We start from the raw sequence: 22,890 nt of genomic DNA on the forward strand, positions 1-22,890 counted from the left end.
AAACTGTGTTTTCTATTATTTTCAAGTCTCTGACAGACATGGATAGAGACTAAGAACCAAGAGGCTTATAAATCGCCATATTAAACATGTGTCACTTTGGATTTGGCAAGTGGTAAGAATATAATAACCTCCTACCCATCAAACATAAATTAAGCTCTTGTAAGGCTATATATTTTATTTATTTTTCAAACAGAATAACATTTAAAATCTAGATACATTCTACTGTAAATAAGTTTGGGGGGTTGAATTTTATGTTTGGTCAGTTAGTGTAATCATTTTCATTCTAACAAAACTAACCAAGGGGCTTTTCTCTGTGTTTGGCCCTTTTCCGACAGGTTTGGGTATGGATACTGTAGGAAGCCTAAAAGACAAATATCTCTGCTTCCACGAGACTTATATTCTGTAGGTATAAAGGACACACTGAGAGAGAGACCTTTGAAAAAATACATAAGGAACTGAAAGGGTGAACTATGTCCCACCCACAAGAGTATTCCAAGACCAGGGGCAGCCCAGATGAGGAGGCTCTGAGTGGGAGCTGTTTAGAGCAAAGAAAAGGCCCACGTATTCTCACAAATCTCCTAGGGCTTTCCATCTCCTACAGAAAAACAACTAGCATTTGCAATGACCTATTAGGCCATACAAGTTTGACTTACACTCAAGCTGGTATGTTGAGAGTAGACTCAAGTAGTAGACTCCGTTATATGTGCTCTCTCTCTCTGTCTCTGTCTCTGTCTCTCTCTCTCTCTCTATATATATATATGTGTGTATATATATATGATATATATGATATATATATATATATATCATATATATATATATCATAGTGAATTCCTACCCTCTACAGTTCTTCTTTACCCCCCCACCGATTCCTGGAGTAGTTTCAATAGGAAACAGTCCTGTCCCGAGGGTAGGCCTGTGGCACCATGGAGGGGGCAGGTGTTGGGGAAAAGGGGTTACAGGGTGAATACAGTGCAAAAAATGTGAACACATGCATGCAAATGGGGGACTATTCAAGCACCATATGGAATATGTATTGCAGATTGGACCAGGATGGAAACAGTGGGAGTTGGAGGAAGGGTTCAGAGGGTGTACATGATTTGAAAGTGATAACAGTAGAATTTTTTGACGAACTCCATGAGTTATAGAAGAAAACGAAAAGCTGCACATAACTCAGGTTTGTGATTTGCATCAATGAAATAACAGATAGAGCTCTTTAAGAATGAGAGCATCTTGAGAAAAAGGAAGTACTTGGGAACTGCTTTTCAGATTCTAGAAACTTCACCTGTTTCCGAAGAGTCAATATGGGAAAGTAGAATACAGAGGTATCTATGAATCTTCACTGTGATTCCTTGCTTAAAACCTCCTTATCTAACAAGCCAATGTCACTTTTATCTGAGACAACCTACTTGTAAACTGCATTGTAACCACCAAGGATCTAGACTTTGGAGTCAGAAGAACCTGCACTAACATTTGTTCTCTGCCAGGCATCCATCAGTTTAGTTATCTGGATCTTAGCTTTCTCATCTGTGAAAAGAGATAGGATTCTTTTTGCTTTAAATTAAGTAATTAATAGTATCTATAAATAGTTCCCTAGAATACAGTAGATGCTTAAAAGGGGAAGCTTCTCCCATACTGCTACCATTGTAACTATTATAAACCTGGTCATTCGACTGAGATGAAAGGCTCTCTCATTTGTTTTTCTTTGAAGTCATTGTAAAGAATACTCAAATAACACAGTATGCTGAGTTGATATAATCTGTAAGTACCTGACAATGAATTCATCAACTTGTATGTTTTTATGAGTAGAAAAGTAGAAGAAACAGATAATTACAATACAGTTTCTCTTGCCCCATGGGTGAGGCCTGACCCAACGTGGGGATCTAGATATGACACTTGACTCAAAAATAAAACTCCAACTTTCAGCACTATTGATAAAAGTCATGAGCTGCTTCAGGAGCTTTGGTTGATGTACATTACCAACTAAATCTAGACAGAAATGCACTGTCATCAAGTAATTATATAGAAGTAACTGCTTGTACTAAAAAAAATACATCTTCTGTCTCCCTTTCCTGTGGAAGATTTTTCCTTCTACTGGGTGGACAAAATGTTTTCCTTTTGGTCCTATCATGCCAGTACCAAGACTTAGAAAAATGGCCTGAGAAGTTGTCTTGGAGCAAATTTACAGTGGATTAATAATCACACACTTTTCTTCTTAGCCCTGAAACTGTTTTAGCTTTTCCTTTGGCCCTCCACAAAGAAAGGTACTTTGCTACCTCTTTTAGTGTCTGCTCAGTGTTTTCATGCTGATCTCCTGCATTAGGAGATAATTAAATAGTCCCCTGACTTCAAGGAGAATCTTCTCCAGACAGATATTTCTGAAGTGAAATCATTAGAATACTATTTTGGAAGATGAAAATTCATGCACTGAGGAAATGAACTGGATTTTTGAAGCAATAAAATTATTTCTTTCCTAGCCAGGTGCCACTAACTCATGCCTGTAATCCTACCTACTCAGGACGTAGAGATCAGGAAGATCACAGTTCAAAACCAACCTCCTGCAAATAGTCTGTGAGACCCTATCTCAGAAAATCCCTTCATAAAAAAGAGCTGGTTGAGTGGCTCAAGATGAAGACCCTGACTTCAAGCTCCAGTGCCACAGAAAAAAATGATTTCTTCCCTGCAACACTTCTTAGAAGTTTTCAAAACTATGCAGCATTTTGACGTTTAAAGACTATTTTCCATGAAAGTGTTGTCCAAGCTCACTTAACCGAGACACATTTGCTTATTTAAGAACTCTAGAATATCATGTAGCACTAAGAATTGTTAGTCTGAAATAATAGTGCATGCACCCCATAAATTATAACTTCAGGATTAAGAAGACTTCAGCCATGAAAAAAGTTGAGGTATCAAACTTACAGAATCATCATGTTGATACCTGGAGGTCACTTGAATTTCATTTTATCCCCATGTCCTGGTTTGGCTAGTATTTGTAATGCCGTGCTTAGGAGATTTTTTTGGAAAACTGTCTTCACAGTTGGTTTGTCCCCCCACAGGTGATCATTTGATCAAAGCTGTGTTAGGGTGGATATTAATGGCATCGTCCTAAGTTAGGTATGATAACGTGTGGTAATCGTACCTTATGAAGGCAGGGACTATTCTTTTCTTTTCTTTGTTTGCAGGTCTGAAAACTCAACATATTAAGGTCCCTCATTTATATTCACTCACCCAACATTTGTTCATTGTGCATATTCTAAGAGCAAGGCACTGTTTTAGAAAATGGGATATAGCAATGAACAGAACGGTGCACCTTCTATCCTGGAGCATATATGGAAGTAGGGCAGTCAGGCAGTAAATAAATAGTAGCATAATGCAGGGAATCATAATTTTATATGGAGATATAAAGCAAAATAAAAACACAGGGAGTGATTGAGGTGTTTGGAAGGCTACTCTGGAGTACAAATACTCACGCTCTAAGTAACAATGTGTATAGCCTCAAATACAAAAGTGTGTGCTATACTAAATTCTCTCTGTAAAGGACTGAGGAGAATAGGATAAGGAAAAGAAATCAGAAAAAAAAAGGAACCATTTGTTAAATCAAATGTGAAAACACTGAAGAGCCACACATAACCTACATTTAAAATAACCTCTGATTTTTCTTTCTGAAGAGTGAAATTCTAGACATATTCACTGAGACCTACTCATCTGCTCATTACACTTCTAGGCTAGACCTGAAGTCTGTAATCCAGCTCTTCCCCAAACTGTAGGTGAAGAAACTTCTCAAAAGAGCTTTCTTAAATTTTGTTTCTCTTACCCTACCTTACAAGAAAATTCGTGGTAAAATAATTTATCTAAGGTTACCTAGCTAGCTATCACAAATTTAGGCGCACTTTCTAGGTCTTCGAATAAATCTGTCTCTGTGGCTTACAGAGGAGCACCAGGCAGTGAATTCAGAACCATGTTGTGACTTTCTCCCACCACCTCATGGCACCTCACTGAGGACCTCAGAGTGTTGGGAGTTCCCAGGGAGTTCTGCATGATTCATATGTTGAACGAGCATGAGTCTTCACTGGATCATGAAAGTGCATAGCCAGAATTACTGTAAGGATGTGTGCTGACAGCCATCTTACTTACAATTAAGGGTCTGAGAACACATTGAGAAGTAATAAGAGAAAAGAAGAAGCTGGGATGAATGCAAATGCATGTGTTGCTTTCCTCCAGGGATCTAAATCAAATCCTCATTGTATAATTTGATTTGGTTACTCATTGTTTCTAATTAGAAATAATCACATTTACATGATTTTCTCCTCCTTTTTAGTTTCTCACCAAAATTGCTTTGCTCAATTATGCCACTTTATGGTTTCATATAATTTGTATCTCTTGACTCAACAGTCCCCATATCATTGCAATGTGTCTTATTTTTTTTAAGAAGTGAAAGTTCGAGAGCTGTTCTCCAATTGATCATGAGACTGAAGGAGATCCAGCAGGCACAGAAGCATGCTAAAAGCAAACTGAGGGGTACTTGAAAGTTCAATACTAAGATGATGCTTATTGCTAACTATATGTGAAATTAATTAAAGATTTAATTATTTGAGGAAAAATAAATTGCAGTTTCTACTTTTTCAGTCATTAAAAACACATCTATTGCTCTAGGGGCTCTGAGTGCATGCACAAAAAAAATAGACTACACAAGCTTTGATGTTGCAAGTACTTCTATTAGAAATTCAGTTTAACTATCTTCTTCAGTCTTTGCTTTTTATCTCAAACATGCAACCTATTTTCTTCTCTCAAAAAATATGTACAAATGTACAAATTTCAACAAAATATTTCAATGCTAAAAGATGTTTTCCCCCATTTTTGTAAAAGCACGGCATGTAAAGTTGTGAAGAGCTTTCCAGCTCATTTATAAACAAAAATACTGAGTATTAAGTGTGTGATCTTCCACAGAACCACCGCTACCTGAGTGCAGAATCCCAGAGACATAAAAGTCCCGTAGGACACCGCTCCTTCTGCTAACGTGACATAGTAGACTCCAGTAGAAAGGGGCAGCAAAGGAATTACGCTCCTGTCATCTATTTAAATAAATACATGGTATTTATGCACCTGTACTCACAATATCTTTATATCAGCCTTTTCTTTTCATCCCAATTTTCAAGAGTCCACATTTTAACCAGCAAAACTTTAAAAAAAATTGTCGATATAACAGATACCCACTGTACATCTATGCTTTTTGCCCAAATTTAATCCAATCGTGTGGCTGCAGGGACATTCAAGAAAAGTCATTTACAAGGCCAAGGCGTTTATGGTGCATGGCTGTAACCACAGTATTCAGAGGCAGAGATTAGTAGAATAGTGGTTTGAGGCCAGTCCTGACAAAAAGTGGGTGAGACCCCATCTCAATAAACAAGGAGAATGTGGTGGTGTATGTCAATAATCCCAGGAAGAGGAGAGGCACAAGAATGTGATCTGAGACCCATTCCGGAAAAAATGCAAGCCTCTAGTTGGGTGTGGTGGCTTATGTATGTAATGATGGCTCCTTGGGAGGCAGAGATCAGGAGGATCGCAGTTCAAGACCAGCCAGGGCAAAAAGTTCATAAGCCCTCCATCTCACCCAGTGGCTGGGGATGGTGGTGTGTGCTTGTCATTCCAGCAATCAGGAGATGCATAAATAGGAAGATTACAGTGCAGGTCTGCACAAGTATAAAGCAAGACCCTATCTTCAAGTTAACCACAGAAAAATGACCGGTGGACTGACTGAAGCAGTAGAGTGCCTACCTAGCAAGTATGAAGCACTGAGTTCAAACTCTAGTATGGCCCAAAGGAATGGTGTTACATACATTTTACTAAAAAAATTTTAAAAAGAAAACAATTAATTAAAAGCTAAAACTTTTTTAAAGTGATGTGACACAGAGTGAATGGGCTTTGTTGGTGGTGGTTTTTATGCTGATTGAGTGGTCAGGGTAGAACCTCAGAAGAAGTGACTTTTGGCTTACCAGATCAGGAGCCATCCGCAGGCTGCATTTGATGACCGCTATTCCAAGGAAGAAGCAGTGAATGTATGCAAAGGCCTTGAGACAGGAGAAGATCACAAAAATGCTTCTCTACCTGGATCTGTTTAATTAAAATACCCTTTAGCCTTCAGTTTGTTTGATTATTTGTATAGACCATAGATTTCCACAGGAATGGCCACAGTTCAGGTTCATGTGAGATCCAAAACCAAAACTTAATTCTTTTTAGGGAGAAAAAGACGTAGACCCAATTTTCTTTCTCTAAATATACATTAGAATAATTCTTATTTGCTGGCTAACTGGGTGTGAAAGCCCAGTTAACTGCATTAGTTTTGGTTTGAATCCAGTTATTTTTAATTACATGACATTTATTTTTATTTTATTGTGACATTTATCAAAGTTTGTACTATATATCATAGTCGAATTCACCCCTCCCATCATTCTCCTTTATCCCCTCCCCTCCCATTCTTAGAATAGTTTCAACAGTCTCATTTTTCCATTTTCATACATGAGTACAAAATATTTCCACCATATGCACCTCATACACCCTTTCCTTATGTCCTCCCCCCTCACTGGTACCAGACCCCAGACAGAATCTGTTTTGCCTGCCTGTCCTTCATTTAAAAAATGATATTTTTGTTTAAGATCGTTATGCAGGGATTTTCATTATGACATTTCCATGTGTAAATGTATTATATCCTGAATTGGTTGAATTTTCTTCTTTCTACCTTAGTCTCCTTATAGTGATTTCAATAAGCTTAAACATTGATATTCATTCTTGCGTAGAAAAAGCATCAACTATACTCACCTTCTTTACTTCCTTTTTTTACCCTCCGCCTGGCTTGGACCTTTTCCAATTATTGTTAAATAGTGAAAGTAAGGCAGAAGGGAACTCAAGAACACAAGGCATTGGTACTTTGTAATAAAATATCACTGAAAGTTGTCTGTTTAATACTTGTGCAGTTTTTTTCGAACTATCATAGTTTCATGGAGAGAAAAAGCATCTATAGTCAACACATGCTACTAAGAGTGAGAGTGAGGATGGGCAGGTATTCACCATGATCTGTATTATGTTGTCTGTAATAGTGGATTTACCTTTTGGAACATTTGGTTTCTAACTTACCTACACCCAATAAATAACCTTGAACCTCAGGTTTAAAAGCTCTGTGTGTCAAAGGAAAAGGTAAACAGCAGTAACATAAAGTTATCTTTTTGTCTTTCCATGTTAAAAAATTAATTCTGCTAATCTATAAAAATACTTTACTAATTTCAGTTGTAATTTTATATCCAGAGCTATCAAACATTGCTATTTTCATTGGTCACTTTCTAATTCAACAATCTACTTAAATGCTGGAGATAGTGTGTGGTGATTTAAAGAAATGTGGACTTTGAGATCAAAGGGAGCTTGGATTTGGACCTCAGTTCTAATCTGTGTGGCCTTAGACGAGATGCTTGCTCTCTTTGAGCATGTTTTTACAATTGCACAATGGGGGTGCAATGTCCATGTCACCTGGTTTCTGTGAGGTTTAATGATGCAACGGAAGTGCTCAAAGAGTTGCTGGCTATGATGTCTGTATTACCTGCTCATGATACGTGAGATGAAACATCATACATGTGGGCATTGGAGATTGAAAACTATCCTGAAACATGTATATGTGCTTCTCCTCTGGACATTTTCTCCTTGTCATCTGGTGATTTTCTTTTTCTGCTGCACATGGGGCCAGGTACCTGTCACTCGTCAGTGAGATGTTTAGAGAATTAGTGTGCCGAATGGCAGGTTGACTTATGTTATAGCTCTCTTTCTGTATAGCTTTCCTTCATGTTCTTAAAACACAATATACCACAGACAAGACCGATGATGACAAAGAGGAAAACTGTTCTCTTATTGTCAAACTGAACAAGAAAACATAACTTTAAAATCAAGTTTGCACTGGGATTCCAATTTTGTTGTCCTTTAATGTAGAAAGAGGTTTTCCTTCTGGACCAAACACACTGAGAGCATATTCTGCCCTCCAAAGAAGAAAAAATATGGAGTTATTGGAAATTACCAATTCAATTTTTTCCACCCCTGGAATAGCCAAATGTGAATTTGCTGATGGTTTATTTTGAGTTAACCCTTGGCTCCTGGTTTGCCATTATTTTCCCTTTATTCAAGGTGATAAAGAGATGTCTGAAGTTGCATCTACAGGGCAATGGCATAGAAGTTGGATGGTAGAGTAAAAAAGCATTTTAATTTTTTATTTCATTCTCATATAATCCTTGGATGAAAATTACATTCATATTAGTCACAAAACAAACCATTTTTACAATGGTACCTAACGAAAAATTGAAAATATTTCCCTACCATTCGTATTTCTCATCTTGTCATTCCCTCAGCCCATTGGGACCCACTTAGGATAATAGATTCTTCACTTTGCCTTGTTTCTTATTTAAGTTTTCAACCTCACATATTTTCTTTTCCTTGTATTTTTTTGTAACTTAAACAATTGTTATTTGCTTCCAATCTCTTTCAAGTTCTACAATGAATGAATGTACATCTATCCAGGTCATCTGGCACAGGAGCAAGTATGTATCCGAAGGAGATCTTCCTAATGGTATATCTGCCTGGTCAAGACTTATTATTTATTTGTAGTCCTGGTAACTATTGCTAAATGACTTCATACCTAGATTTCACTTACTTATATTTCTACTAAATGTATATGAAGATATCATTTTCCCACACAGAATGTATTACTGAATTTTCACTTACATAATTATAGATAAAATATGTTACTTCAGTACAGTTGTAAATAATAGTTTTCTTAATATCACAAATGTTTTGTATCTTTGCATATCTTTAAAACCTGTTTATACTTTTCTGTAATGTGAATATTCATATAGCTTTCTCATTTTTGTATTGTGTTGATGCTCTTCTCATCAATGTTCTAAATATATAGCTATACATACTAAGAGTGTCATCCCTTTGAATTATAGGATCGTAACATATCTTGTGCAGGTTGTTGTGTATATTGAATATTAGATTATTATATTCCTCATTGTGCCAAGACCATCCACTAATAGTCTATCATTTTCTTCCTACTTAAATTATTACTTTATCCCTATGTTTCCTTTTTAGGATTTTCTTGTACCTATTACCTACCTATGTATCTATTATTATTGTCTACTTATTAATGATTCTGCAATATATTATTTTAATTATTCAAGCTTTACACTATTTCCTCTCATTTCAGTTGTTAATTTTTTAAAAATTTCTGCTCCATGCATACTCAAGATTATCTTCCTTACTTTAAAACTTTATTGTTATCTTCATTGAGAATAAATTAACAAATCTAGATACAGAGAACTATCCAGCATCTGGGTTATACTTTGCCACCTTCAAATCTTTTATAATCTTTTGTAGTGCTTTCAAACATGCTTCAAATAAACTTTGCATGTATCAGTTCTTTCATGGCTGTGTACTTGACTTTGGTCATTATTAAAATATTTTTATTGTATCTTTTTCCTTATAACTTATTTTTACTTGCTTTTATTATCATAATTTTTATTACAGTATATTCATTATATGGGGGGGGAGATATTTGTAGTGACAATTCCGATTAGACTTATATTGTACATTACTTACATTGTCCCCATCGTCTCTCCCCCTCAGCCCCCTCCCAGCCCACTTAAAGCATCTGCAAGAGGTTTTTTAGTTCTGTTCCATATAGGTGTGTAAAGTTCATCATCCATATACCATCACCTTCATCTCCTTCCTTTACCCTCCCCACTTTCCCCCCACACTGTACTATTTTACAGACCTGGTTTTCATTATTAATATTTAAGTTGATTTACAAATGGGTGTCTCAGTGTATGCCCTCAGTATGTGTACTTTACTTTGGTCCATTCAATCCCTTCAATTACTTTTTACCACCCACCCACACCCCCGTTTTTTTTAACAGCTTTCAATACACATCCTTATACCTCTAAAAATTATGGAACACTTTTCGAATTTGCATGTCATCCTTGTGCAGGGGCCACACTAATCTTCTCTGTATCTTTCCAGTTTTAGTATATGTGCTACTGAAGGAAGCACTTACTCCTAATTTTATTATTTATATAAGATATACTAATTTTTACATTATTTTTGAAAATGGATATCATGTTCCCTTGATTATAGCAGTTTTTCAATAGCTTCTTGGGATTTTTAAGTATACCATGATACTATGTCAACATGTAGTTTTATCCCCTTCCTTACTTCTTCCTGTTTCTGTTCATTAACCTTAAATAATCATCTTTAAATTTTGAGGACAGATTTTTTAAGGAAACAATGATAGTGCAATTTGAAGTCTTAACTTTTAGAGTTTTTCACTAATGGTAGTTCTGGCTTTGGGCTAAGACAGATGATTCTTTCAAATTGTGGAATTGCAGACAAATCTTACATTGTTAAATTTTGTTTGTTTGAGGCAGGATGTCACTATGTAACCCAGGCTAGTCTCAAAGACAATCCTCCTGCCTCAGCCTCCTGATAACTGGGATTTCAGGCATGTACCATTATGTGCATTGATCTTCCTAAGTTTTCAGTGTTGTAATGTAATACTACCATATACTTTTTCAGCATAAGACATACTTTATATTTTTCCCTTCAAATATGTAAATATGAAGACTTACATTAACATTTCATTTTTATGCAATTGAATTGCTTTGAATTCTTGGAATAAATCCCAGTGGTCCATGATGTGTTTCCTTTAATGTGTTAAAGGATTCAAATCATAAAATTTTATTTGCAAATTCTGCATTGATATTATACCTGAGATTGACATTTAATGTTTATTTTGTTTGTGCTTAATTCTTTAATGTATTATGCTCACCTAATAGAAAGAGATTGAAAGTTGCCTTTCTCCTCTGAGTTCTATTTTTGTAACTTATATTTTATAGAAACTTATTTGCTTTTTTGAAAAATTAAGAGCAGTAGTTTCTTGTGGTTCTTTTAACATGTTTTCATTCTGTGACTATTTCTGTTTCTTTTTTTTTCATATGTGCATACAATGCTTGTGTCATTTCTCCCCCTGCCCCCACCCCCTCCCTTACCACCCACTCCGCCCCCTCCCTCTCCCCCCCACCCCCCCCACCCCCTGGGTACCTGGCAGAAACTATTCTGCCCTTATCTCTAATTTTGTTGAAGAGAGAGTATAAGCAATAATAGGAAGGACAAAGGGTTTTTGCTAGTTGAGGTAAGGATAGCCATACAGGGAGTTGACTCACATTAATTTCCTGTGTGTGTGTGTTACCTTCTAGGTTAATTCTTTTTGATATAATCTTTCCTCTAGTTCCTGGTCCCCTTCTCCTATTGGCCTCAGTTGCTTTAAAGTATCTGCTGTAGTTTCTCTGCGTTAAGGGCAACAAATGCTAGCTAGTTTTTTAGGTGTTTTACCTATCCTCACCCCTCCCTTGTGTGCTCTCACTTTTATCTTGTGATCAAAGTCCAATCCCCTTGTTGTGTTTGCCCTTGATCTAATGTCCGAATATGAGGGAGAACATATGATTTTTGGTCTTTTGGGCCAGGCTAACCTCACTCAGAATGATGTTCTCCAATTCCATCCATTTACCAGCGAATGATAACATTTCATTCTTCTTCATGGCTGCATAAAATTCCTTTGTGTATAGATACCACATTTTCTTAATCCATTCGTCAGTGGTGGGGAATCTTGGCTGTTTCCATAACTTGGCTATTGTGAATAGTGCCGCAATAAACATGGGTGTGCAGGTGCCTCTGGAGTAACAGTCTTTTGGGTATATCCCCAAGAGTGGTATTGCTGGATCAAATGGTAGATCGATGTCTAGCTTTTTAAGTAGCCTCCAAATTTTTTTCCAGAGTGGTTGTACTAGTTTACATTCCCACCAACAGTGTAAGAGGGTTCCTTTTTCCCGCATCCTCACCAACACCTGTTGTTGGTGGTGTTGCTGATGATGGCTATTCTAACAGGGGTGAGGTGGAATCTTAGCGTGGTTTTAATTTGCATTTCCTTTATTGCTAGAGGTGGTGAGCATTTTTTCATGTGTTTTGTGGCCATTTGAATTTCTTCTTTTGAGAAAGTTCTGTTTAGTTCATTTGCCCATTTCTTTATTGGTTCATTAGTTTTAGGAGAATTTAGTTTTTTAAGTTCCCTATATATTCTGGTTATCAGTCCTTTGTCTGATGTGTAACTGGCAAATATTTTCTCCCACTCTGTGGGTGTTCTCTTCAGTTTAGAGACCATTTCTTTTGATGAACAGAAGCTTTTTAGTTTTATTATTTCTCTCTGTTTCAAAACATATTTGTTCTTTCTGCTGTAATATTTTACCTTTCCCCTTACAATATAATTGCATCTATGTTTAATAATATATTTTTATAAACTTAGCTATTTAATCTTTTCTCCCTAATGAGCAAGCATTTGGTTTTATTTTTATTTTTTGTTTGTAACATATTATTTTTATTCTTGTTGGTGCATGTAGCTATTCTTAAAGTTTGAGTCTAACACATAGTTGATTGATTTTCATGATTTCAAAGCTTTTATCATTATGTAAATTGATAAATTTTCCTCATAGAGCTCTTTAAATAGTGTTTACATTATCATTATTTTCTAGAAATCCTGAGATATCACTGTTTTTCTTATTGGGTTCCTGATTTCTTTCTCAGACTGTTCATTGTTTGTATACAGAAATACTACTGGTTTGTATCCTGTTACTTTGTGGAATGTTTTTATGAAATCTATTAGGTTTTTGTTTGAATTTTTAGGTCTTTCAGGTATAAGATCATATCATCTGCAAATAGTGACAATTTGACTTCTTTCTTTCCTATTTGAATTTCATTTATTTCTTTCTCCTATCTTATTTCTCTGGTTAGGAAGTCCAGTACTATGTCAAGTAAGAGTGGGGAGAGTGGACACCCTTGCCTTGTTCCTCATTTTGGAGGAAATAGTTTCAGTTTTTAGCCACTTAGTATCATGCTGGGTATAGGTTTGTCATATGTGATCTTTATAAGGTTGAGGAATGCACCTTCTATTCTTAGTTTCTTCACAACTTTTATCATGAAAGGATACTGAATTTCGTCAAAGGCTTTTTCTGAATCCATTGAGAAGATTATGTGGCTTTTGTCCTTGATTCTGTTTATTCATTGTATTATAATTATTGATTTGTATATGTTGTACCATCCTTGCATTCCTGGAATGAAACCGACTTGATCAGAGCATAAGATCTGTTTAATGTGTTGTTGGATTCTGTTATTATATACTTTAAAAGAAGTCTTTTCATTTATAGACAAAATGAACTTTTGTTCCTTGTTTGTTATTAATATCACAGTTTATTACCTTCACATCAGATAAGATTTTCTGTACTTTTCCACTTGTCAACTCAAATGAAGTTTTCTTTCCTAATCTGCTTTTATTTTTTGTAAATGTTCCATGAACACTATTGATTGATCTGTTGCCTGTGGACCACCCTTGTGTTTACCATTAGTGGTCTATTTCTACTATTCTATAATATACAATTTGTGAATGTTTAGGCTGGTTTAATCACACCATTTAGGCTTTTCATTTTTTCATTTTTTTCACATATCCATTTTATTTGTATATATTGTGCAATGCAAAGTCTGCAATCTACTTGTTTTGCTAATGTAACTCTGTATGTCCATTTATTTTGTAATTTCCCAAAGAACTTTATTTTGGTGTATATAACAATCTAGAGTTGGATTTGGCTTTGCTAATCAAGTATCAAAATGTTGTATTTTCCCTCAGGGTCAGTTGATTTAGACTGTGAGATTTTAATAGCTTTATTAATTTATATTATTCTTGATATAAATAGCATTTTTGAACCAAGGTAGACGATTAGTACTTTTAGCAGTAAACATTCCAGTTCCTCTTGCCCTCCTCTTTCTCCTTTCTCAAAATTTCCATTTCTTTTCCTTTACTTACACTCATTTTAATTAATTGTATAGTTTCTGGCTTGACAGGGGATATAAGTTAAATTGTGATCTTTCACCATCATGCATAAATCTCAATACCAAGGATAAAAATGTTTAATGCTGGGAATCCTGACACCTGCTTAACATCATCTAATAATTTTCTTTAGCAGGGTATTGCTGTGTGCATATGTAGGCCTAGGTACTTGGGAGGCTGTGGCAAGAAGATGCTGAGTTCAAGGCCAGACTAAGTAACATAATGAAATCCTGTCTCAAAAAAAAGTTTTCTTTGCTTTTCTAAATTAAGACTCATGAAAAATACATCTTCAGCTGTATTCAAAAATTGTTATTGATAGACTATTTATATCAGGGAAACCATGGTGGGGTAAAGAGTTCTTATAACATTTTCTTTTTCTTTATATATTAGCAGGCATTTATTTAGTCAATTAATTTTATCTTGTCTTTTCTATGGACCTTCTACTTCTGAATGCAGCTATATAAAATTTTATACTACCCTCAGGTAGGGCACAGTGGCACACACCTATAATTCCAGCTTCATGGGGGAGATAAGTAGGAAGATGTTATATATATATATATTATATATATAATATATATATAATATATATATTATATATATATTCCAGTCTGAAAGTTTTAAAGAAATATTTCATCTTTTGTGAATCTGTTTATTCTTTAGCATTAAGATACAATATTATCATCTAATCTATCCTGTGTTTACTATTCTAGATCATTTTTTCCTGAATAAAGTTTTCCTTTTAATTATCTAGATACATGTATTTATTTAGAAATTTGACCTTCAATGATATCTTACTGTATTTTTTTATACCCTTTTCCTACTATTTATAAATATCTATTTTCTCTACAAATTTTTTTTAGCTTTCATTCATTTTGGTCACTGTTAGAATTTCCATCCATTACACCCTTTTCTGTATTTCCCATATGTCTGCCCTTTGTCTTATCTGGATTTTCCCTGTTTCATTTTATTTTATTTTTGTTTTCTCCTGCTTTGTGAAGCAATAGTGAAATCTTCTTTTGTTAAACTAATTGCCCCATCTTTGTTCTGATATTCAGAGAGATGTTTAGACAAAAGTTTTATCCACTCTTTGCCAACACTTTCCACTTTAACAAAAACTTTGGGAATCTTTTCCTTGTTTTGTCATCATTTGGGTCTTCCTGGTCTGAACTTTTACAGAAACTGTCCCCACACATAATCTATTTTCTCAGCTCAGATCTTTCACAAGCATCTTTGCTAGTATGGCTTAGATTCTTTCACAAGCATCTTTGCTAGTATGGCTTAGATTCTGTAGATTTTAAGAAAATTCCCTTCAATTATGAACTTTTTTTAATGCACAGTCTATGGGATTACAGCTTCAAGAGATGCTGTTCCATCTAGAAAGTACTTCTTGGCATGTGCTTTTAGAATCTATTGACAGTGAACTCTCTCTCAGGCTTCACTTTTCTCTCTATTATTAGCTGTTCTATTTCGCCATAAGTGATAACGATCCAGATCTTATTGAATATTGTTCTAAGGCTTTTTATATTCTGAAGAGCACAATTATTCCTTATGTAACCTGAATGATGTAGTTTTAAAGTAATTTTTTTCATTCACATTATTTTGTGTGTCTATGCAGTTACACTGCTGACATAAAACCCAACATCTCAATGCCTACTGCAATAAAAACATTTCTTTATTAGCATTTATTAATTGTACAAAAGGGCTTTTATTGTGATATTTCTATATATATATATATCTAATCTGCTTAGATCAAATTCACCCTTCTGTTACTCTATTATCCCTCCTTTAATAAAAACTTATTTCTGGCTCAAATGACAGTCCAGTGTGGCATCGCTGGTTTGAAAACCCTACTGAGGCACACTTCTTTAGGCAGGTGCATGAGGGCTTAGCCCTTGCCCACACTGTGGTTCTGCTCTCTGAAATGTGAGTAGCAAAGCTACTTTATGAATTAATCTCCATTTTCACCCAGATAAAAGGAGAAAGAGAAGTGTTAAGGGATGAACACATGGGGTGGGTTCATATAATTCATCTCATTGACTGGCATAGACAATCAAAAAACAAAATCAGAGATATTAAACTAAGAATAGAACTCACAAAGTTTGACTCTCATTGCTTATGCATCTCTATACCTGAAATCTTACAGTGTTTCTTTAGCAGACAATAGACTCCTATAGAGACTGACGCATAAACTAGCCATATACTCAGTAAGACAACCTGAGTTTCAAGACCAAGTGACTTATTCTACCAGCCTACCAGACTAGGCTACCAGGGGAGGAGTCATTTGCCCTTATAAATTAAAGCCATTTAAAAAAATAATTGTTCCTCAGGTTGTTTCTTTCCTTGATATTCCAAATGAACCTAAGAAGTGGTAGGAATTCAGTAAACATGTGATGAATCAGTGAATAAATGAATGAGTAAGTAGATAAGTAGTTCCTGGCTTATGGAAAAGAATATGTGATGAAAAGGTAAGTAGTTGGATAAGAACTGACATATAAGAAAAGACTGGTAAAATGCCAGACTTTGCTCTTGTATGGTGTAGAAAATTTTTTTCTTAGTTTTCTTCTTTGTTGTCTCCTTCTAAAGAATGATTGTGAGATTTCAGATATAGAGATCCATGAACAATGGAAGTCACACTCTGTGAATTCTACTTTTATTTTAATATCTTGATTTTGTTTTTTCTTATTATACAGTCACAAAAACATAATGATGCTTCATTTTTCATTTAAGGCTGGAGTGGTATTCAGCACATTTAAGGTTAGCGTGGTATTTACCATCTAGCCAAGGTATGTTGGAAGTTCACTATAAAGATTTGTGTAGGTGCAGTCACTGATGTTCACACAATAAACTGGTGTGGATGTAGTGGAACTATGCTATGTATAGAAGTGGAAACATGAGATCTGTTGAAACTATTCCAAGAATGGGGGAGGGGAGACAAAGGAGATTGATGGAGGAGGTGAAATCACTGTGATATATTGCAAGAGCTTTGGCAAATGTCACAGTGTACCCCCAGTACAGTAATAATTTTTTAAAAAGAAAAAAAAAGAAAAGAAACTATCAGCACATTTTCATAATGAAGATATATCATTGAGCAACGTCTATCTGTATTTACATTTGCCTCTTAATTCTGATTAAGATAGCTTTTCACCTGCAATATACCACTGTTAGGGCATAGCTCCCAAATGAAGCATTTGATTAGATTTAGGCAAGACACTTTTCAAAGTATAAACATGAAATTATGCTTAAAATTGGTGATACAATTTTAAAGATTTATGAAAAGTTCAAAGTACTTATTCAGCTTTTATCTAGTTGTGATGAAATGAATAGGATGTGAGCTAGAAGCAAGTTTCAGAAGGCTCCCAGAAAGCTCCAGACTTTGCATAGATACGCTTTGAAGTTTATGAGCTCTTATTTAGGGCTTATGAGTAATCCCTATGTGATAAGAAGAATGACCTCTAAAACACTCATGCTCCAATCCCCTGCATCTGTGGCTGTGTCACATTACATGGCAAAAGAGGCTTGAGGCTGCAAAAGCAATTAACATTACTAATTAACTGACCTTAAAAAATGAGCAATTGTAGGCTGATGCTGCTGGCTCACATCTCTAGTCCTAGATAGCTGAGAGGCTGAGATTTGGAGGGTGCAGTTCCAGGCCAACCTAGACTTCATCTCAACAGGAAAAAATATGGGAGTGGCAATACACACCTATCATTCCAGCGATGTAGGGAGCCAACACAGGAGGATCAGGAGGCTAGTGCATGCTAGCCTGGGCAAAAATGAGACCTGGTCACCAGAAGAAACAGAGCAAAAAGGGCCAGAAGCATAGTTAAAGCAATTAAATGCCTGTCTAAAGCCCTGAGTCCAAACTTTGAGTACCACCAATGCTGGATTATCCAAATGGACCCAATATATAAGAGTCTTTAAATGTAGGGAAGGGAGGTAGAAGAGTCACTATTAGTGATATGATGTATGAAAGACTCACCAGGCTTTGCTGGCTTTAAAGATAGCAGAAAGGAGTTATGAGCAAAGGAATAGGGGTGGCCTCTAGAAACAGACTGTCAAGAAAACAGTTTCTCCTTAGTGCTCCCAGAATTCAGTCTGACAGTCTGACACTGATTTTAGCCAAGTAGGAACTATTTTGGGTTTTTTACCTACATTACTATAAGGTAATAAGTTGTCTTGGTTTAAACTACTAAATTTATGCTAATTTGTCATGACAGTAGCAGTAGAAGGCCAAAACGTAGTAAAAACAAAAAAAGGCTATTCACATTTTTCTCAACTTAAACACAAGAGTATACTGGATCAACAGAAGGTCAATAGTCTGAACATCAAAAGACAAATTGTTGAGTTGTCTGGTCAGATTTGTTGTTGCATTTGGCTTATTGTTCTTGACCAAATTACACTATATTTCTGCTGTAACTAACAGGAGATATTTATGAGAGCTTTTAAAATTATCAGTTCATGTGAGATGCCAAGATAAATCTTGGTCAGCAGCAAACCTGAATGGTGACACGGATAAACTGAAAGTGAAATCATCATGTTTTGAGAATTTAATACACATGCCTTAAAATAACACAGCACATATGTAAAAATCTTAACTCATATACATGTGTATATATGCACAGAGAGGCTTATTTTCTTTTGAATTTTTAAGAAACCCTTTCTCTTCCCTGAAAGTGTACATTGCATGTATTTAAAGATAGGAGTGATAAATTAACTGATGAGTAAAATATAATAGTGGGTGAGGGAATACTTGTATACTTTTTCAATAAAAGTATATAGAAAGAATACTAAGAATAAAATACTTTCCAAGAGGTCAACATGACAGTACCCATAACTTTTATACATCTCTTTGAATAAATGCACCATTTCATTCAGTAATTTAATTGTGGTCTTCATTTTCATATTTGAGCCGGGATGTAAGGAATGTCCTCCGTTGGAAACAATTTTGAGCTGAAACATCACAATGATATGAAGTATCTTTCTGATAATTTTGTTAATTAAATTGTTACAGAAAAGTTGCAACACTATGCATGCTCCATGGGAAGGTTTATTGCTTTTCTGAAGTATTCCAACAAGAAGTCAAACTATGAGCACTTATGAAACAATGTTATGTGTCAGCCCCAAACTTAGATTAGCCAAGTTGTTTTGAAGAGGCATCAAATAATTGATCAGGAAGTAAAACTGTGATTATAGAGTAAAATCACAGTTGAATTGTAGCAAATAATTGCAAAAATAATTAAAGTCACAAATCCTCCCAGTAACAATGTGAAACAATTCTCTTTAATGCCCCACAGGGATGGGACTTGCTAGCTTTGATTGGGATTAAACCTGGAGGTAAAAGAAAAGAAAGTGTGATCTTGAAGAAATCACATTGAGAACATATCATTCATAAGAAAAAAATATGTATATACATATATATAAAGTTCCTAAGAAGTGAATCTGGAAGTTATGTAATTTCCATTTCAAAGGATACAATTTATTACAGTTCCTTTAATGATTTTTAAAGGAGTCAATGTAGCTGGGTCTTTCACACATAGACAGGTTTCCACTTCTTAGTTTATTTTTTTTTATGCTATGGTAAAATAGAACTAACTTATTTCGCTTCTCTAAGAGAAAGAATGGGAACTTAATTAAGGGTGATTTTTTTTCCTAGAATGATGGATATAATTCTCATAAGCAAATTTTGACTCCAGAGGAGTAAAGTAATTGTTCTTTTCTTTTAGTGCTTAAATAGCACAAATACAATGTAATGGAATATTCACTTCTTGTTGAAACCCAGCAATACAAAGAATGATTTTGAAAAATGCCTTCTCATCTTTAAAAACTTTTGTGGCAATAAAAATGCAACCTGAAAAACACATACTGCTTATATTTCAGGTGGCTTCTATGTTAGCCATTCAGTTTTCTTTTGATGTGTATGTTACAATCCAAGTGTAAATATCCACCCAATCTGGGATGTCTCAGATTTCTTTGAAATGTAATACATAGAATTGCCCAAGCAAAGAAGAAACCATGCAGAAAACCTTAAAAGAAAAAAAAAATAGTAATGTGAAATCCATTCTTGAATTAAAAGAAATGAATTACTAAAAGAAAACTCAATAGCAGTTTCTAAAATCCATAATGCTTTAAATACCATTATTTGTTACTTCTTATATATATATATTGGGCCCACCACTGTCTCCTTTGCACTGTGGAATATTTTATTTTTAAGAGATTTATAATTATCTAATGAAAAAAAGGACTCCACAGAATAACACATAGTAATAATAATGACAAGTTGGTATATAGTTCCAAAAAAGGAATATAATAATTTACTCAATTTGGTGAATTTTAATTCCAAATTCAGATATCTTCTTTACTTGAACAGGTTCCACTGATAATTTCAAAAAGCCATTTCAAACTACACCTACATAATAGGCAATGTTAATTCAGCCTTTACCACATCCAGACACTATATCATGAGATCAGGCTGAAATAGTGTTGAAAAAGTATGCTGGGTTCTGCGGCCTCACGTCTGTAATCCCAGCTACTTAGGAGGAAGAGATCAGGAGGATTGCTGTTTGAAATCAGCCCAGGCAAATAGTTCTGGGAGACCTAGTCTCAAAAACCCTTTGCAAAAAAGGGCTGGTGGAGTGGCTCAAGGTGTAGGCCCTGAGTTCAAAACCCAGTACCACAAAAAAAAAAAACAAAAAACCCAAAACCTAGACACACTATTAGTTGTCTTGGAAGTTACACAGTAATGGAGAATATATACATACATACAAGAAAGAGGTAACTGTGACACAGTGAAGATAAATAATACAGAATGAAAATTCAGTGGCCATGAGATAAGATACAGAGAAGACCACTAGTAACTCCAGTTTGAAGGGTCAGTATGGAAGGGCGAGTAGAAATTTACCAGATAAAGAAGGATGTCTAGAAATGCACTGGTACAGGAAATAACAAGTAACAAAGATCCCAAGATACAGAGACAGAAAGGGAGACAGAATGAATATCAGTGGCCTATTAGATAAATCAAAGAAATTCATTGTGACAACATTGAAATTTAAAAAGAAAAACCAGGAATTACAGCACACACACAAATTACACACACACAGTTCTTTATCCATTTTACCCAGAAGAAAAGCATTTGCATATGGCAGACATCCTTCCTGAAATTCATGTTCACAGAAAGTGACTACTTACTCAAAGATCATTCTTTTCTTGAGACAGAGTTAGTAGTTAGTCTCTCCTTAGAAGAATATCAAGAGAACAATTGAGGGCAGAACTAAAGGCAGAGGGCATTGCCTCCTGTTCACATCTACACAAAAATAAGAATTCTTTAAGGATCTGCCCAGAGTAGCATCAGTCTACAGAATAGCTGAATGGCACTCCACACATCTTCCTCTAAGGACTCATTTCTGCAAAGGAGCTTACACATTTGCAACTACAAGCAACTCATGGTTCCAATGTCATGAACAGACTCATGTGGTCTGAACTTTGCAGTGATCATTTCTCAGCCACTATTTAAAAGTTTTGAAATTGTCTTGTAAAATTCAAGATTCTGTTGTTTCTTGGAAAGAAATGGAAGCTCTGGTGATACCGAGCTTTCAGTTCTTCATGGCACACCTGGCTAGAGCAGAGAAGCAGCAACCCCCCTATGTAGGATAAGACTTATTCTGCTTGCTACAATGTTCAGCTCTCTCTTTTGTCCATCCCTTCTTGGTAGACACTAAATATTTTGAAATAATATAGCTTTTATTGCTATTCACTTTCTTACTGGTTTATTTCAGGTACTTAGGGTTTCTGGTTCACTATCTTCTCTTGCTCTTCTTGGGACCACATTTTACTCTTTTCCTAAATATTCAGTGATTTTTAGATTCAATCTTCTGTTCCTTTAGGTTACCTCAGTTGAATGGCCTTCACACAGTCGATTACTATTTGTAGAAAGTGAAATACCATTACTCTTTTATTAAAAAATCTGAGAGCAATCCATTGATGAAAGTTACATTCCTATCATTGGCCCATAAAGCCCTAACTGCTTTGAACATATAACTAGCCACAATTTCCTCACTCTGTTCTAGCCACTGTCCTCCCAGATGTTCCTTAAATATACCAGATGCCCCAACTCAGAATGTTTTCTCTCACAGAAATACTATTCTCCAGGAACTATTTCCTCCTCTTGCTTTGTTTTCACCTGATCATTTCAGTCAGACCAAAACTGGGAGTACCTGGTGTTATACAGCAAAGTGGCCCACTTTCAATCAACACTCCCAAGTCTCCTGACTCTGATCTTCTTTTAAGATTGCTGTCATTATGATATTACTCATTACTTGCAAAATGTTTGCTTTATAGACTTATTCTACTATTGTTTTTTTTTTCTGTCATTACTACGTGGCTGAAGAACTAGAATTAATGTGTTTGTTTTGTTTGTTGATCTTTTTAAGAACTTGGCACACTGTCACATTTAAGAACATTAGCTTAATGAATAAATAAATAATACAATTATCAAAATCCTATAATTTCATCAGTCCTGATCCCATGTCTATTCACAATGCTTTCCCACAGTTACTTCTAGAGGAAGTTTTATTTAAAAAGATCAGTGTATTTATTGTCACCATAACATTTTTTTAAAAGACAGTCTTCGTGTTTCTCTTCAGCTGGACACATTCTTCTAAACTGACCCCATGGGACGCTGGCCCACTTTTCCTAAAATATTCTAACTAATTGCTTACATATTCTAGTGGGAAAAAAGCAAATGAGAGCTCATCAACCACCCCACACTCTTGCATTGGCACTATTTCCTACATCTAGAAATGAGTTCAAATTGGTCTTCCTCCATTCAGTGGCATAGTTATTTCCTAAAACAAACAGAGAAAAAACAAAAAAAATGCAATTTGGGCAGTAGTCATCCTCCCAAGCCCAGCATTTTTTTCTTTAGCTTGTATTTCCCA

At 35.3% G+C, this 22,890-nt stretch overlaps 1 long non-coding RNA gene and 1 other non-coding gene across 2 annotated transcripts in view; one reads left to right on the top strand and one right to left on the bottom strand.

Moving 5' to 3' along the window:
• LOC141418235 (uncharacterized) overlaps positions 1-22,890 on the top strand; it is a 1,454,649-nt gene that overhangs the window by 762,733 nt on the left and 669,026 nt on the right. The window lies entirely within an intron of this gene.
• On the bottom strand, positions 9,971-10,077 carry LOC141418263 (U6 spliceosomal RNA). Its single transcript, XR_012442947.1, has one exon. It is a non-coding gene; the product is annotated as a U6 spliceosomal RNA (small nuclear RNA).

Source organism: Castor canadensis, chromosome 16, assembly GCF_047511655.1.
Source record: "Castor canadensis chromosome 16, mCasCan1.hap1v2, whole genome shotgun sequence".
Lineage (NCBI taxonomy): Eukaryota > Metazoa > Chordata > Mammalia > Rodentia > Castoridae > Castor > Castor canadensis.